Below are 18,830 nucleotides of genomic sequence, written 5' to 3' on the forward strand. Positions count from 1 at the left end.
TGATACATTTCTTATCAAAGAAATGTAACTTTCTTAATCTCAATGGTCAAAACTAAACACATGAGAAAAATTCAGAAGCCTGTCAAGTGGACATCTCGAGCTCAGGCAGTGGGGCACTCTGGTTAATAGCAGTTTGTAGTGATTCTGATGAGTTTACAAAAAGGAACAAGAGTAAGAAGCAAGTTGAGCAATTAGTAAACATTGCAACTGAGCAATGTTTAGGTTGAACACATCATGAAAGCCTCCATTTGGATCTTGTTAGCTTGAACTTCCACAAGCTTTTCTGTCTTCAGACCAGCCCATGCTGAGAATGATTCTAGTCTGGATCTGAAGGCTGTGATATCTAGATGTATGCTTTTCCTGTCCCATCTATAAAAGTCTGATTTTCTGAAGCCTGGATTTAGACTGTTACTATCAGAATTCAGACATACTTGGATTTGGTTTGTAGCTCACTGTCACTAAGTATACTTTCAGCAACTGGAGATAGCTAATCTTTACCTGGAATGCCCTCCTTACCAGAGGAGGATTCTAAAGTAAGAAGTTTTGGCTTTCTTCTAGAATACTCTTTTCTCACCATATCCTGAGCAGTACCCGAGCAGCTAGTTTACAATGAAATGAAAGTATACCTTAATCTATTTTGGGAGTCTGCACATTTTTCAATGTGATTCAGATTGTTACTCTAGAGTAAAACTATGCAGAATGTTGTTATCCACACAGATGACACTAGCATTAAGGAATTTCTGGTCAGATGTTTGGGGTTAAGTACTAGTCTGATGCAGAACAATTCAGATCAAAGCATGTATCCTAGCATTTACTGACAGTAATATAATACCATGGAATAAACTGAATACATTCATGTGTCACCTCCAGCATAATTTCATTTGTCTTGCTTACACTCAAAGTTTAATAAATAAAACCAAGTTGAAGGAAAATTAACACCACTACTGTACAAACCATGTATGTACTGTGTAAGTCTATTACACAAGTTCAGGCCTAGTGCATATTTTAAGTCAGTTCTTTACCAAGTAATGCTAAATTGGTATTAGGCATTTTTGAACTACTGGGGCCAGGGTTTTGCCCTTGAAGTAGGATGCAAACAGGCTCCAAATTTTTAAACTACCTTTACTGAAGTCTGAGCTTTACCCATGGGACCAGTTTAATCTACTTTTAAAAGTCATTTAACTTAAGTGTCAGTACAGTTTTTACCTATGATTCATTGCATTCTGTAGCATTACTCATTAGTGTGTCATGCAGTTTACCTGATCTTTTCTGAAAGTTCTGGTACATTGAAGCTGTTATCTTTCAAAAAAGTGCTTACTTGTAAGACTGCAGCCTCACATGAGGTCCCATCCCTGAAACAAGGTACACACAGGCCTTGACATACTTCCCTATTCCTTTGACTCAGCTCCGCTGAAGGCATTTGTCTGTCTCAACTAGAAACAGTTTATCATTTAACTTCCCCACTAGCATCCTTTGTTTTATTCCGTACTTTGTTATTGTCTTTAAGGGGACCAGACTACTTTGGCTAATGTGTCCATACATACCATTGTTTTTGAAAGATTATGACTGAGTTTCACATAGGACTGTCCCATGACACTTGCTTGTATGACTACTATGAATTAGCTGAAATGCATGTAGTCTTACTGATTTCACATGAGTTCAGCTTTTTTCTTACTGTGGCAGTAAGAGAATAGCAATTGGTTACTTCAAATTTAAAAATATCTTCTGTACTAAAGACTACCCTGTAAGATGCACTTGATGCCTGACCAAGTGTATGCTATATGGAATTATGAATTATTCAACCATTCCAGGTCATAGCACAGATGTCACCAGTTTCCACTGCACCAGCTCAGTCACCACTAACTTGCAAATAACAAAAGCCATAAAAACCCTTCTGTGCCAGTTCTGAACCAGACTTTCCATATGGAGAAATATTCATTAAGCCAAAAGTAACAAGACCCTATTTGAAATAGGCATGGCACTACAGCAGACCACCTTTTTGTGAAGCTTTCTGTGAATGATGCAGGAAGACTCAGTCAACCTGCATTCTGCTCAGATAAGCTGCATTTTGCTCTTACACCAGAATTTCTCATTAAGAGCTATTCTAACCTGACACACCAACTACCTAAGTCTTCTGGAATTAACTGCGTCTTTAGACTCTGCCCTTCAAAGAAGCTTATTAGTCTTAGGTGAAGTCAGCCCCTAAGCAGATGGCCCATGCTCCATTAAAATATGGCTTGGGAAGTTTCCAGCTTTGGTGGCTTCACTGTAAGTTTCATGCTGTATTCTGATGGAAAAGAAAATATTTCAACTTGAAATACCTAATTAGACATCAGATTATTTGTCCACTTAATTGATGGGCTTTTCTTCCTTTTAACATCTGATACCAACAATCAAGCACTGAGTTCTGACCTGCTACATGCACAGTTAGCAAAATAAAGTACATTTAAATGACAAGATCATTGCTGACATTGTTGCAGGTGTTGGAGAAATTCCACAGTCTATCCCTTGACAACTTTGGTACTGTCAGCTAGACTCTTTATCTTCTGATTTATGTACTAGGAAAACTTCTGCAAGTGAAGTTCAGGAAAGAACAAGTGCATGGCACCAGAAACACCGGTGGCAAGAAACTTTGGGAATTCTGTTATTTTAAAAGATGATACAAAATTAACTTAGGTTAGGCAACTCTGACTCCAGTTGAGTCGGATCAAGCCCTGAGGACTGGTACAAATCCTGGCCTGACAGCATGTAGATCTTGCATTTAAAACTGGCCATGACTTGCATTTACTAGATCTGAATTTGCAGAAGTGTGAAGATATTAATCCCCTTCTGATTACCAGCTGGAGTACTGGATGTTCAGTATATGGCTAGAGAAAGTGACAGCTTTGAAGAATCAGAACACCTCCATTTTGATTATTCTGTCTACATCAAGACAACTCCCGCTTCTGCACTGCTACACCTGATGTTCTGACAATTCATACTGTCTCAGTGCTTAGAAATCTCAGCTGTAGAACAACATTCCATTCACCTTCAAATAAACCTCAAAAAACAATGACTTCTCCATGAAAAGCTTTGTTTTTTTTAATGTATTTTTATGCTACTGAAGAATTCCTAATGCAACTCCTTTTAACTTCATGATACAAGAGCTCTAGGAATAACCTCTAAGAATTTATGAGGACGTCTCTATTCTCTGTGTGAACTACAGCAGTGTTCTATGATTTAGCTTTCACCAACTTGAATAAAAAGGCTCTAGAAAACCTATCATTCCATTACTAGTTCAGTACCTCAGAGATAAAGTTTAATACACAAACTCCATGTTTTTTGGTGGAGTTTAGATGCAAGACTGGATCTTTTCTGCTTTACTGCAAGTCAAGCAGCACACTGGCTTGGGCAAATACCGCCGTAGCTGAAATCTATGAACAGTATACATGCTTGCAGAACCCAGCCCCCAAGGTCAGGGGTTTTCCTATAAATAAGAGCACATCAGGAAATGACAGCACCCTGCTTTGACCAGATGGCCAGGTTAGGGTTTTACTCACAGGGAATAACATTCAACATATCAACACTTGCTGCTGTTAATTCTTATTCCTGATCATGCTCATTCCTTTATAGTTTGTAACAGTAATGTTCCCTTTGCAGCTTGGCTTTGAGTCATGAATGTGGCTCTCGCCAACAGACAAGCCGGCACCAGGCTTCCTGTGAAAAAGTCAGATGTCACTAAAAAAACCATAAACATAATTGTCCCCTTATTTGTCTGTGAGAAAAATATATGGAGGTAGCATACCATTAGAGCAATGACAACTTGATGCATTAATATTTATAACACTTCTAGGTGTCAATACAACTATTCTTAAAAGCATTCATCATAAGGCATGTTTTCACCATAAGAACTGAAAAGAACTTGCTGTGAAAACTGAAAATGTCAAAAAATGAATAATTCCATGAATCTAGCAATAATCATGAAGTGTTCACCAGAAGAATTCATAAGGAAATCTCAAACTACTTCTATAAATCTGAAAAGTGTTATTAATAGTTAAATAAAAATTAAAATGCCCAGTAATTGCTATTTTCAATGCCAACAGTTTTCTATTTTTTAAGTACCTGTAGCATGATATTGCAAGTGTTCTCTTTACTTAACTGCATACTAAGATGTACATTACAAAAGAGAAAGTCCAACTTGGCACATCAACACTTTCTGTAAATTCCTCAAATAGCTGAAGAGCACTGACATATCATTGGACTGAGAACAGCAAGTACCACCTCCAGTTCAGAAGGAGAGTATAATACACAGATTAAGTGACTTGCCCAGGATGATATCATGAGTAAAGGAAAAAGCCATCAACCCAGGAAGCCTTACACATTAGTCCTGTCACAGAACCGTATTATTACAGATGAAATAATGATTTCCTCAATAGGTTTTATTGGTAATATAAGCCTTTAAATTCTTTAACATGGTACATACAGGTAGCAACAAATGACACAGGAAGAAAGCAACTTACTTAATCTGCCAAGAACCCTTAGGTCAGAAATATGCTCTCCCATTAATGTTAATCCTATAAAAAGCCACTCCCCATTTAAGACACTCTTCAACCATCTGAAGTTTTGTACAGTAGATACCATTGAAGCATTAGTGTTTAAAGCTAAAGCTTCAATTGGCCTACTTTATGCCTGAAGACATTATCACTATTCAGATTCATCTGTGTAACTGGACAAACCATTAGATTAACCATCACCATCCTTTTCCAGATGGTTTTCTAAACTGAAGTATTAATCATATTCAAGTTCACAGCATCTAGTTTTGTTAGATGGCTACTGATGGACATAGAATTTAGTAGTGAATGTGTAACTTAACACTGGGTGCCATAATAAGAAGTTTGAATTATGGCTTTGTACATCTCACAGCTGCAGCATGGGGCCATTTATGTATAAATAAACCCAGCATCACACTAGCCATGTGTCTTTGTCCAGGCCTTGTGGATTTAGGCATCAGACCAAACCCACAGCCCCCACCACTCTGCAACAAACAGTTGGACTACAACACAAAGATCCCCATTCAATCAAGTAGCTTGTTAGGCTCTTCCAGGCTGGAAAAGGCAGATTTTCAGACTCCTGTAAATGCTAAATTGGCTAGTGTCTTAACAGGCAAGGAGTGCTGCACATTCCATGCATTTTCAAGGTTGTGTTCTGTTTCCAAAAAGCAGCTGGCAAGGATGATTGATTTTGAAATTTTAAAACCAAGTAGTACCATCCCGAAAAAAAGATGTGGAAAATTGAGTAGGGAGAAGAGAACTGAAATTTTCCTCACTAAAATCTCATTTTCAGCTGTATTTCCAGATTGATTTAAAAATGAAACAATGGACTTGCAAAAAGTGTCTTTTAACAAAGACCCTCTGAGTTTCCTAAGTTTTTTCATCTTTTATTATATGATCCTTTCTAGGCTCAGTTTTCTAACATATTTTTGCTACAACCCTGATTTCCAAACCTCAACCCTGAAGACTGTAGTTAAGCAACAAGGGTACCAAATTCTTACTCATGAATTCTAATCTAGCACTTACATCAATACATAACAGGGTCCTCAAACTAGGCAGCCAGCTTTGAAAACTTCAGTAACATGCAAGAATTCAGTCACATGAAGTGATGATTTCTGCTAAATATTTTCTAGATTTTAACAGGGAGTGCAGACCAGAATTAAATATACTTTGTGTAATGTCTCATCATGGACTTACTGCTGCTGTACACAGACCTTCTCCTTACTCTTAATTAAGGGTTGCATAAAATCCTAGCCTGTACTTTTCCACAAATGAAACTATTTTATTCAATAAAGATGGACTTTATAGCAGGTGTTTTGGCACATCCTCTCCCCAGTCCAGTGGGAATTTGTGTCTTAGCAAAGCTAAAGGGGAAGAGGTGTTTTCATGGCTCACATCTTCTTGAAAGCATAATAATTATCCAGTCATCATATCAAATTGATTTGAATCTTTCATGTTCTGGATCTGATTTACAACTGGACATTTTCCTTCAGAGATTGTATAGCAATGCTGGCATAAACCAAGTTTAGTTTCCCAGATGGAAGATAACCCAGGAAGACACTGCAGTAACAGTGATTGCAACCTTATCTTCCACTGGGAAAGGGAGCATGGTGAGATTGATAGTGATGCAATGCAGCAGCCAGTCCTATAAAACCTGGGTAAAAAAAATAGAAGCTACTTCTAGATTTTGAGAAGTGGTATAAAAACCTGCTACAGGAATAATCAGTCCTATTCCTCATGAAGAATTCCTTTTCTCTGTGCAGAACCAGACACTACTGATGTTTTAAGGAAATAGATTCTCCTCCTGAATAAGTCCTTTAATTTATTCTACAAAATAACATTGCCATCTGGTAACAACTTAAAGGCAACACTGACCTGCAACTGCATTAAATCAACTAGAAATGGACAAACCTAATTTAACACCTCCCCCTTCCCTCTGGAAGGGCTGAACATTTTCTAACAAAGCAATTTCAAGCATACTTATGCTTATCTTGTTCTTGGGAACTAGTACTGTATGTCTCATTTGAGTTAGGAAGCAATTTCCTGCTATCAGGAACTGCATTATCCTCAAATACCACACTTCAGAGTCCTGTGGATATTTTGCCTCATAACATTTGAGTCATCATATCATGCAGGAAACAGGGAAAGAATTAGCAGGTTCAGCAGGTATATGCAGGGGAAGAGACAGGAATGTCAGTTCTTCCTCATTTCCTATCTGCCATTTTGGAAAAAGGCATGCAGGAGCTGAACAAGCAGTCAGCACATGAACTGGGAACAATATAGCACACTAGTTTGTCTTGGTGAAATTTGTTTTTTTTTTCCCCCCCTGTGCACTTACTATGGATGCTATTTGCTGAGAAATAAAGAACAGACATCTACAGAGAGCTTTTTTCAGTGTTTTCCTGCCTATACCCAACTGATTCTGCAGCTACATTGTCCATTTGCATTGTAGTATGTCTCCTGCATGCATAAAGTACACCTGGCATTATATTCATATGGTCCTATCTCTTAGGCAAAAGCTAGACATTATGGCAGCCCTCCATAATGAGATAGCAGAGGACACCAGGAAAAACTGTTTTAAAGAGTGTCTGCAAGCTTTTGCATATTCTGCTGGAAAGACAAGAGTAGACATGTAGATTTTAATGGGGTCCTGGAAAAGTCTCATTTTATTGCTCATAAATCATATCAACTTTATCTTAAGTTCTACATTCTTGTTAGACATTGGCATAAAAACTGCTGAAGAGACATTCTGTTTAATCCCTGCAATACTCAGACATGCAGCAGTAAGTAAAATGCAGCTTTAATTTTAGGGTTGTGAATGTTCAGGTAGCAATATTGTACTTCAGAGCGTTTGGTCAGCCTAGATCTACTATACTGCTTTCACTTCGTTCAGGGTATCTCACTTGAGCAATAGAGGTTAACAGAAAGAAGCCTGAAAATGGCAGAGATGAACCCATTCTTGAGTACAGACACAGATAACACTTGATTTGCCCAACTAACAAGAAAAATTAAGGAAAGAATACCCACTTCACACAATTTAGACACAGCTTTAGAGTTTGATGGTATAGGAGACACAGGATCCAGAAACAGCCCTTAAAAGATAAATTATATAAAATTTCATATTTCATATTTTTAACAGACAGCCCCTACTTCATTAGTACAGCAGTAAAAGCATTTTGATAATGTGAAATGCTGCATAAAGTTACCTTGGTGATTCAGAGTTGGACTTACCCCGAGGAAACTATGCTTGGCAATAAGATCTGGCTCTTTGTAGGAGCCAAAATATTAATGAGATCATGAAAACATTCATTGCTATTAACTACAAACCATGGGGAGGCAAAACCTGCCATCTGTTCATTTAAACCTAGAAGTGTTGGGTTTAGGAAATATTTAACTCTAATTGTGAAGTTACTCCTTGAAAATAGCTTTCCTGATAGATTTCTCTAGCTCATTTTGTCATGATTAATAATTAGCTTACTTCCCCAATAAGTATGCTTGATTACCCGAGTGGAAAGCAACAGAAGTATCTCAGAAAAGGCAGAGCATACTTGCATTGCATGCCAAAAAAATGGGTAAGAACCACAATAATGACTTAAGATTTGATATACCAGACAAGAAGCAATGGCTAAAGAAACAAACAGAATACTAAGAGGGAAGGACTTCTTACTGCAGGCTACCAATGCAGATGATTCACTGTGACTGAACATTCAGTAAACTGTATCCTAGCACCAGCTAGTGGCAAGAATTAATGAAGGCATTTTTAACAGGAAAAGTAAGAAATTTGTTGGTAATAGAAAAGCTTCAGATTATTATATGCAATCTTGCAGACATCAAGTCTATTCTTCAGGTTTAAAATACTTTCAAAACCAAAACTACATAGTGGTTTCACAGAGCATGCCTAAACTACCTATGTATAACATCTCAAACAATTTAAAATTATAATTCAGTTGTTGGGAAAAGTTGGAAGTAGTATAGACAAGAAACAGGCACTTTCTCCATATTCAGTACTATTTCATCTTCTCAGTGCCAGCTTGTCACTACACAAGTAGCAGTTAATTAGCCAAAATAAAGTTAACTTCTGTATTCTTACAGCGCTTCCACTGAGTATTACCAGCACATACACTCTCAACATAACCTCAACTTAAACACAAGAAATACTTGTGATGAATCTAGCCAAGGACCTCAGGATCATCCAGTTTCTGCACCCACTCCTACAGTGTTTGGATCCATTTCAAGAAGCAGTCCCAAAACCTGTAGTCTGCTTTGTCAATGCATACTACCCCATGGCAGTCAATACTACAAGTTTAAGTGGACCTCATTTTTATCCCTGTGCCATTGTTTAATAGATTTTTTTTTTTTTAAAAAAACACAAGTTACCAACCATCACTTGAGCAACTGCTTCTATCAAGTCCTACATAACTTACCGCAAGGACTGAAGACCTCAGCAGCTGTCACAAGTTCTGGGGATGGCAATGCTGCTGTTACAAGTGTTTCTCAGCTCAAGATAAGCATGTCTGTTCAGTCTCAGACTGAAGTCTTCTATTCTGTAAAATGGAGAAAGTACTTCAAGTCTTGTGTTCCATGGCCTGTGCTCAAGAGGTTCTGAACTGATGTGACTGACTTTTCAAATAACTACCCTGCCCTCTCAGTTATACCAGTTACCTTTTTCTGCCAAAGAATCTTACTGGCACTGGGGGAAAGACATTTGGAGGGCCTACATGGAAGCCAAATATCTGAGACTAACTAGTTATGACAGTATCATCAGTTCCATAAGGTGTTCCCAAAAAGGAACAACTATAGAAAAAACAGCACTTGTTGGCTGGCAGATGAGGAACTCCATAAGTATAGGACAGGCAATCACAGAACTCTGAGAAGAATTACAAGCAAACCATGTAGTATTTAGTGTTAATGAAACCCACTGATAAGCTTGGATGCTACCTTGTTACAAAAGGTTAGATATTTAAATAAAACCTGTTACTGAGAAACTCAGACTACAGAAAGTAGGAATAAAAAACAGGGACTGCAAAAGATCTTTGAGGCTAAGTTAGAAAGGACTATCTAAACCAGAAAGTGAAAGAATGAGTACTTGAAATACCTGAGGTTTTTAAAAAGTCAGCCTTAGTCCCCAGGGCATTTGATGCACAAGTTACCTAAATATCTCAGCAGTTCAGCCAATTCTTCCACCTTATTCAAAAAATGCTCCTTCAGAAAAAACAGGTAGTATTACTTAAAATAGCCCTGGACTGCACTGCATTTAAGTACTCCAGAACCCAAACTGTTCAACTGTATCACTCCCCTGAGAAACTGATATAAGCCATAACAGCACACTGGCTCCTGTGTTTATAAGGACAAACTAGAACAGCACAGAAAGTTTTGATAAGACAGACCTTGTTTCAGTTAAGGAGAGAAGAACTGAGCATATTTGTATCACTTAGGTCAAGCTGTTTTCAAGGCCAATTCAGACCCTCCAGTGAGAAAAATCCTTTTTGGTAACACTTCATTTTCCTGCCATGACTCCCTAAGACTTCTCCGTATAAGGAAGTTACCTATCTCTAGTTAGATAGGAATCACCTTTTAAGTCACCCTGAATATATTTGGTCAGATTTCTGAAAAAGCTCTTGCTATTACTCTCATCTTTACTGGGTACTGTATATTATGTGTCTGCATGTGTGTTAAAGCACACTTATGCAACATGGAAGATAAGTTATTTTAGAGAGCACAAGCACAGCAATATTGAAATTTTAAGAACAAAAAACTGTTAAGAAGCTTAATCAGCTGAAGATTTGTAGGCTTTTCTGACCATCAGGAATAAAATGTAAACTGAAGTGCAAGTCCACTGGAACACCACCAGGGGGTATATATTATCAGACAAAGTAAATGAGGGGAAAGCAAGGTGAATTTCTTGTACACATTGGCCGATTCACCTAGATTTCGAGCAGAAGTAAGACTACACAATGTAAAAGACACAACCAAAACCTTCCAAAAAAAGCAAGTAGTAGATTCTATCTTGCAATAAACAGGGGCAAAAAAAGGCATCAAGTCCAGCACAGACTATGCTGAAATCAGACAGCTTGCTCCTGCACAGGGTGGTTGAGTGATCAGTTCTGCAAAAACAGTATTAGAGTCACTGGTGTACCCTGATGCAGGAGAGAAGATTAATGCAAGGAAGAGGCTGAATTATAGAACTACAGAGAGGGTTTGAGACCAGACTGATACAGCAAGCTCCATTTCCAATGTTTCATGCACCCTGACACTTAGCCCAAGAAATCCCTCCCCTGCCTCTTCATGCTGCCAATCTGTTGATCTCAAGGGTTTGGGATACCTCTGAAGACAAGATCAGATTAGTTTTTGGGAGCATTTCTTATCCAGGTAAGGTAGAATTTCACATGCTTTGTAATTTATAATTTAAACAAGCAGCTTGAGAGCCCTAAGATTCCTACATGGAAGACTTCTACATCAAGAGTGAGCTGCTAAAATATTTATAAGTTATGTGTTTCTACTATGTAATAACTCCCAGCTAGTGATATTAATTCCAGGCAAGAGAAAACAGTATTCCCTACCCCGCAACCTTTTTCATCTTTAAAACAGATAACTTACAACAACATTACTAAATAAGTCCTTATGACCACATAAGTAACTCCATCTGTGCAGTGTCAAGGACCTTTGTTATCAGTTATAAATATTAATTATTTCCAAAAAGGAGTATGGCTTTGAGCTTTGATAAAGGTTCTCCCCAATGTTGAAGGCTACCATAGCTCTGAAAGCATACTGTCCGTACTGCATAGATCTTTGGAGCCCCTTTCAAATGGCAATAACACCTGACAGCACAAGAGGAGTCATTTAAGTTCTCTTCAGTAGCCTTTCCTTTCAAGGTGAGTAATTAAGGCATAATATTCTACCTATGAAAAGCAGTTATCAAAAGTAGCAAATACATTTTTCAATGAGAAGGACAAATACCAGCTTCATGTATTTGACATAGCTCTTATATTTCTTTAAAGGAAAAGCTGTCAAATAGCAGTCAGTGTCTCTCCAGTCTACCTTTCAACTTTCAAAAGCTTTTTATTAGCTGAATCACAGCAGCACAAAAAACATAAGTGATTTGGAAGTTGAATAATCAGCAACAAGAATACAGGAGAAACACTGCTTGACACACAGGATTGTAGGTCTCATTATGTTAGAAGCTTCTGGAAAAGCTGTACTGAAGAGGTATTTTACCCATACTAGTTTCTCCAGAGTATACAGACCTAAATATACAGAACCTGGTTAAGGGACAGATAGTTAGAGGACAATAAATGCCTATTAGTATTTGAGCAAAGCACAGCTACTTAGAGCAAGAATGACAGGATAAAACAGAATACATAAGCTGAGAAACTAACAGTGATGCCCCTAAGAGAGGATAACTGGAATCCCAGTAGTTTAACATATGTAGTACCAAACTGACAAGTCATGCATTATGATTCAAGTTCCATGCTCAAGTTTCTTCAAATCTTCAAGTTTACCTTCACAGGTAAAGTGACATGCTCAGTTTTGTTGTTTGTGGAGATCACATTATTCCTTGTTCTTGTATCTTAACAGGAAGGAGGAATTTGTAAAGATTTTCACAAAACTTAACCCATTAGAAGTTGTTGCATCAACAATGTAAAGATCATCTACTAAATGAACAATTTTACTGGCTTTTCTTGTCTATCTTTTTTGTTTAAATAGTTCAAGTGACCACTAAACAGATCAGTATTACTTGCACATATTAACCAATCTTCAACATAAATATTTCAAAAATACACATTTTGCTTTTGGAATTAAGTGATTTGTTGTCACACAGCCAACATGTTAATATCCAAGAGTACTCTTAACAGGTTCACTGAGCATTTGAAGTAGATGCTGTATGCTTGCACTGTAGCTTATTTGTATCCCTTGCAAATTGATTTATGCTGTTCTGTACAGAAGTTCTTGTACTAACTTTGTCACTGTTGTACCTAAAAACCTGCCATTACAACCACATAACTAGTATCATAGCTGTGCTATTATAACTAGTCATGTGCATTCTCTCATCCTTACCCTAGGGAGATCTCAAGTGTAGATAATTTTTGTTCTCATATATATTTTATTATTAAAATATTGTGATGCACAGGTCAGAATATGAACGAACAACTCCATTCTTGCCTCATCTTATTTACTAGTTGCAGTAGCTAATGAAATACAACTCACCCTTCAACTCCAAGGGATAAACAGGCAAGAAACTACAGAAAAGCCTCAGCTCTTAAATTAGTTACAAGTTACTTAACAGCTTAAACTGGGCTAGTAGGACAAGATAAGAGATCATTGGAAAAGCCTTCCATACAGTACAAAAAGTTAGTAAAACAAATTATTCAGGGATCAATCAGGAAAAAGAAGAGCACTTTGAAGACTACCTCTTACACCTTTAAAGCACTATACAATTTAAACCCTCATTTTCAATGTAAATCAATACTAGATAGTGACCAAACCCCAAATCCCACTCAATTTCACTCAAGTTGAAAAAGTCATCACAGCTTGAAGTTTGACAAGCATTTCCCCCCACCCCATATAGCACTACCACACCACAGAATACATTATAGCCTTAGCTACTTTGAAGTTAGAGTTTTAATTACAAATTCAAGCACATTACATGCTTCCAACCACTTGAGCCTGCCAGATAATACAAATTTCATTTTCCTCGATCCATTTTAAAACATGGCACCAGCCATACAGACAACAATTTCAACAGATTTAAAAAGATTCAGTGCAATATTTCAGAAACATTTGGTTAATCTCCAGCAGATAGAGCTGCCCTACCTCTTTCTTCTCACTTTTCTTTCATGTTTCAGCTTTCCTTAGTATTTCTTCTGTCCTCCCCAGATTTTGGAAATAAAGAATCCTGCAGTAGGACAAAAAAAACCTTTATTATAGACTACTAAGTGAGGATCTTTTACTGTGTATAATAGTGATTCTATGCCAGTTTAAGTGCAAATTCATGTCAGAAGTGACTTCTTTAAGGAGCTCTGTGTATCCTCTCATTCCTCAAGAGATTGTGGAAGACTTTTCAAACAAAAAATTGGAAAACAAGCTTAGAGACTGTGCACCCACTTGCAAAAGAGAATGGAATAACAGTAGACAAATAGGACACCACTAAACAGCACATTTATCACCAAATAGTCTGCATGGTAGAGCAAATGACTTAGGAACACCTACTGGAAGACCAGAACTAGACACAGCTCATTCTACTGAGATCTTAGGAGTGTTAATCATCAAAATTACTTAGGGAATGACAGCACCAGACAAAGACCTTTTATTAAAGATTTTTCCACTTTTGTAAGCATATGTATGTGCTCATGACAACTGCATTTTATACAGATATGGAAAGGATACTGATGCTTTCTACTTTGAATATTTTAAATATATTAAGAACAAATACTATTTAGAACAGCTGCGAAGAAGAATCCCTCAGTATGGAGTAATTAAGGAAAAGCAATCCAACAGCCCACTTTAGCTGGAATGACTAGTGGAACTTTTCAACATCTAGATTCTAATTTTGTGTTTTTACTTAGTTACTCCCTTATAGTCTAATTAAAGTCTTCTTAACTAACAAACTTAAAATCAATACTTGAAGTATTTTAGCTTCTCTCATTATTATTCATTTTTGGTCACTTAAAATAGCATAAGCTTTCCTTCTAAGAAATCACTTTTAATAAAAATTATTTTGAAAGTAGCAATTTTGTTGTTGTGATACCATAATCACATATTAATAACAGTTACATTCATGAAATACAAGAAGTTGGAATAAGCTCCCAGAAAAAGAGTCTTTTGCACTTAGTTTCATACTTCAGTTTTTCAGAACCTAATTCAGAAGAATTCCTTCTGCTTAACCTATAACACAGTATGAAACAGAAGAATAAGAGAAGTGCTTATGGAACAAGAAGCAAATACTTAAAACAACACAAAAATAGATAACACTCATGAATACTTATAGAGACAAAAATACTATGATATTTTTGCATTATACCTCTGGGTAATAAACAGTAGTAGTCTTGAGCAAATAGAAGTAGCCCAAGGCTTAGATACACTCTACCACAAAATTGCTTAACAATAAGTATTTAAAATAAAATCACCTAAAGAAGAAAACTTACACAGCATATCCTAAAACAAAGGATTCAATTTTGCTATGTAACTCTCCTACTACAACACCAAGGCAAGCAAAAACCACAAGCTTTTTAAAAAAAATTAAATAAGTTAAAAAAAACCACAAAAAAACCAACCTCCCAGACCACCAACTCACCCTCACACCCCAGCCCTCAATCACAAACCACACCTCCTCCCATGACTTTTAAACTGGCATCCTTCAATCAGCAGCAGGGTGAGCCTATAAATTAGGCTTTTAAGGGGTTGGTGTAGCTTTAAACAGGAAGAAATAGAGTACTAGTGTTAGGGAGTTTGTGCCTGAATGAGTCTTTATTCATTTCAGCCCTAAAAAAAGTGAGTAAACAATAACACTGAAATAAAATTAGATGAGACTAGAAAAATCAAAGTAAAGCAGTTAAGGTGTAATGAAATGCTAACAGCATTAATGTTTTGTAGTTAATGTTCTTAAGTTGCATATGGTAGGCTGCTGATACCTTCCTGCCTAATCTGTAATCTGAATACCAATAATAATTCTAGGCATCAGAAAATAAAGTCAAATAAAAGAGAATAGGCTAATTTATTTTTAAGAAGAGGTGTTTTGGAGATTTTTTTTAAACTTTTTCTAGAGCTATAAATATGTTAAGTAGAGAAAATGTTGTAATTTATATTATGGTTATTAGCGATAATTTCAAGAAACCTTAAAGTTAATATTTTTAAAGGTAGAAAAGTTTGTGCTCTAGCTGATATAGTATGTATTTTCTTCTGGTTTTGCCTTCCCTGTTATCAGTATAACAAGACTCTAATTTGTCAAGTGCTTGGTTTGGTTTGTATTAAAAAAAATTTGCACAGGTGGAATTAGTCTAGCTTGTTTATAAGGTGTAAATGTTAATTCAGATGAATTACAATCAAATTAATTTAGTCTAATAAGTTGAAGTACTTTAAGCACGTTTATATGAGGATTTGCCACTACCAAAACCAGAGGGCTCAAAACTGGTTTCGGAATACTTAAACAATATTTTAATCTATAAATATGTCCTGAGTATTCCAGGTGGGAGGATGACTGTGTCCTTATTAGTAGTCTGCTGTTGCTTCGCAAAATTATGCATGAAAGGAGAGGCATTAAAGCGCTCTGGCTTCAGAGCCTGCATTTTCCTTACGCTTGGAAGGTTGTCTCATATTGGTTGGAAATGTGGTGAAATGTTTTAGAAAGCTTCAATTCGATGAGAATGGATAGTTAGGTAATTTCCTTGCTTATTTGCTAAGGAAACCTTACGATTGATTTACCTCATGGAACAGGATTTTTCTGTCCCAGTACTGTACGAGCACCTGGTGTGTCCATGCCTATCACCAATTTTAGTGTTATGGCTTGTCCTATGTGCACAATGAATATGAAAACTAAATAATAAATTTAAAACATTTCTGGACCTTAGATATCTAATCTATAAAAACTGTATTAGTTTAATGTGTCCCATCGCCTACTGGGGTTAAGTTAAGGCTTCTTTCCTGTGTGTGGAGAGCAAATTCTCCATGCTTTGATGTAAGAGAGTTCCCAGTTTCTTCCCAAAAGACTACATCGCTCTGACAGTATTATGAATATAAGTTTCAAACGAGGGTCAAAATCATTTTACTCTGCAAACTGAACACAGGGATAGAGATGTTTTTATGCCCTGTGGTATGAAGACACGTTTCTGAGGAGATAACTTCACTTTGGTGGGGTTTTTTTTTCCCTTCCCATCAGGTAGTTGGTCAGAAATTACCTAAGAAGCCTTTTATGGGGCAGCACAATATACGCGCAGTTTTAAATTCTCAGTACAGTCCCCAAAATGGGTCTGAAGCAGGCGGGATGTTAAAAACGGCGGTAATCGCCCACGGCTCCCTCAGAGGGCGAAGATCTGCCCAGGTCGGTGCCCCCGGGCATCTTCTCCAGTTATTCGAGTTATTTCCCCACAGCCACCGATTTTTTTTTTCTCCTCTCCTCATTTCTCAGTCCGAGGCGGGAAAACGGAGCTGCGTCACCGCGAAGGGAAGAAGAAAGAGAAAAGGGAACGAGAACCTGCTCCGTCTCTCCACAGGCAGCTCCCTGCCGGGGCGCGAGGGCGGCGGATGGAGGCGGCGCGATGGCGGCCGGCGCCGGCAGGTGCGATGAGCTGAGGCGGCCTCGAGCGGCCCCGTGAGGGGGGGGGGGGAGGGGAGGGGGAGGGCGGCCCCGCCCGGGCGGGGGTCCCGGGGTGGGGGGGGGGGCCCTGCCCGCGGCCTCCCCCCCCCCCCTCCGTCCCCGAACGTCACTTCCGAGGCTGGAGACAAAATGGCGTCCGGAGGGTGCCGGAGCTTGAGGCTGCTCCGCGCCGTGTAGAGCCGGGCCGCGGGCGGCGGCGCCGCAGGTACGAGCGAGGCAGCGGAGCCCGCGGCGGAGGGAGGGACGGACGGACGGGGGCGGTGGGCAGAGCCGCCGCAGGGCCGCGGCGAGGGAGGAGGGCGGCGGCGGGCAGGGCAGGGCCGGGCCGGGCCGCGCCCGGGATCCTCCTTCGCGGAGGAGGAGCCGGCCCGGGGGAGAGGGGCCGCGGCGGGCCGGGGCCGGGGCCGGGGGGGGGGGGGTTCGCCGTGGGAGGCGGGGGTGTGTGGTGGAGCCCCTCCGTGAGGAGCTGCTCCCTCCCGAGAGCTGCCGGCGGGTGTCCTCGCCTGCGGCGTCGCCTCGAGGTTGGCGCCGGTGTGCGGGGAACCGGCGGAAAAGCGCGGCAGCGCTCGGCGGGTGCCGCCGGTTCGGCCTCGCGAGGCGACGGCTCCGATCGTCGAAACGGTTCATAATCCCCTTCAAAAGTTTCGGCAGTTCGCAAGCCTTAAATCAAGCTTCAAATCGAGTCCGTGCCGAACTGGGTGAGAGGGGGGCGGGAGAAATTAATTCCCAAATGAGATTCCTTACTTTAAACACCGTTCTTAAAACATGCCGCTTAAACCAGAGGTTTCTTCCTAGTAGTGCAGTATCATGGGGAAGAACGTTTGTCCGTGAGTTGTTTGCTTTACTGGACACTGCTCCTTGCATATTTTTTGTCAAGGATTTACAAGCAGCTAGAGTTCATAAATTCATGCATGTTGAAACTTGAACATCTGTGCTGGACATGGGCTTTCCGTTATATTTCCTTCGATCTTTGTAGTTAGCATGGTTATCTTAATTCTTTCAGGTGCGAAATTGTATTATATGTTAGTCCCTTCTCATTTACTGTTTCATAAATTTTAGTGTTCTGTAACAACCCCAAATTTAGTCCTGTACATCATTATATTGGATGTACCTTTAAAATACATGTTTGAGTATCTTGCCTTCACACAATCCCTAGTGCACTAATTCTTCATATTTGGCAATCTTTCAGTGTGAACATAGTAATTCTCTAGCATTATCAATGGGCACAGTACGCTATAATGTCTTGGAAAAATACCTGTTTCAGTGTAGTGCTCTTAATCTTAGGTTTGCTCATTTCAACTTTAATCGAACTGTTATAAGGATTCTTTGAAGTATACATAGCCTTGATGAATATCAAGAGATTCTTGAAGAACTGATGAATATCAAGATGAACTTAAAGAACTTGATGAATATCAAGAGATTCTTAAAAAATTGTAATACATTTGCATGCTAACAAATTCAACATGAAAAAGGCAGGCATGATCTTGATAATTAAACAAAACTCCCCAAATTAAAATATTTCTTTCACCTATATGTATTTTCTCTGATCATGCTCTAATCAGCAAAATTTCTTTTCTTCCTCTATGTAAAACATGCATATAGGCAAAAGGAGGGAAGCTCAATCTGTACTGTAAAAAGAAATGACTGAAACACTGTATTTTGTGTGCTAGTAAATCAGCAATGTACTTCCCCAGGGAGGTTTTGATTTAAAATTACTGTCATTGCAAGTAGAATTTAATTTAAAAAGTGTACTTATGTCTGAAGATTGGAATGGTATTTCTGTATATTTACAATTTTTAGAGACTTATTTTCTCTTTCTTGACTAGTTACGGCTTGTTTTTGCAATGAGGAAGAAATGGTTTTCTAAAAAACTGTGTGCTAGGAAAACAGGTTTTATTTTAGTGTTGGGGATTTCTTAGTGTGGATACCTGTGTAAACCTTTTTAGGGTATACATTTGGTTACATAGTAAGCAAAGGCTTCTTTTCTTTAA

The 18,830-nt window shown here is 38.6% G+C and overlaps 2 protein-coding genes across 3 annotated transcripts in view; one reads left to right on the forward strand and one right to left on the reverse strand.

Moving 5' to 3' along the window:
- The window catches only part of LRRC38 (leucine rich repeat containing 38), a 96,432-nt gene extending 79,637 nt beyond the window's left edge, over positions 1 to 16,795 (reverse strand). Inside the window, exons 1-3 of one of the 2 annotated variants that reach the window (XR_010886411.1) lie at positions 16,717 to 16,795; positions 13,341 to 13,422; positions 8,954 to 9,073 (exon numbers count right to left, since the gene is read on the reverse strand). The gene's annotated coding sequence lies outside the window, so the exon portion shown is untranslated. Of the gene's footprint in view, positions 1 to 8,953; positions 9,074 to 13,340; positions 13,423 to 16,420 lie in introns of both variants that reach the window. The other variant, XR_010886410.1, reaches the window with a different exon arrangement.
- A 168-nt stretch (positions 16,796 to 16,963) lies between these two features.
- PRDM2 (PR/SET domain 2) overlaps positions 16,964 to 18,830 on the forward strand; it is a 70,737-nt gene continuing 68,870 nt past the window's right edge. Inside the window, exon 1 of the mRNA XM_067311130.1 lies at positions 16,964 to 17,044. The gene's annotated coding sequence lies outside the window, so the exon portion shown is untranslated. The remainder of the gene's footprint in view (positions 17,045 to 18,830) is intronic.

The sequence above is a fragment of the Apteryx mantelli genome, chromosome 26, assembly GCF_036417845.1.
Source record: "Apteryx mantelli isolate bAptMan1 chromosome 26, bAptMan1.hap1, whole genome shotgun sequence".
Taxonomy (NCBI): Eukaryota; Metazoa; Chordata; class Aves; order Apterygiformes; family Apterygidae; genus Apteryx; species Apteryx mantelli.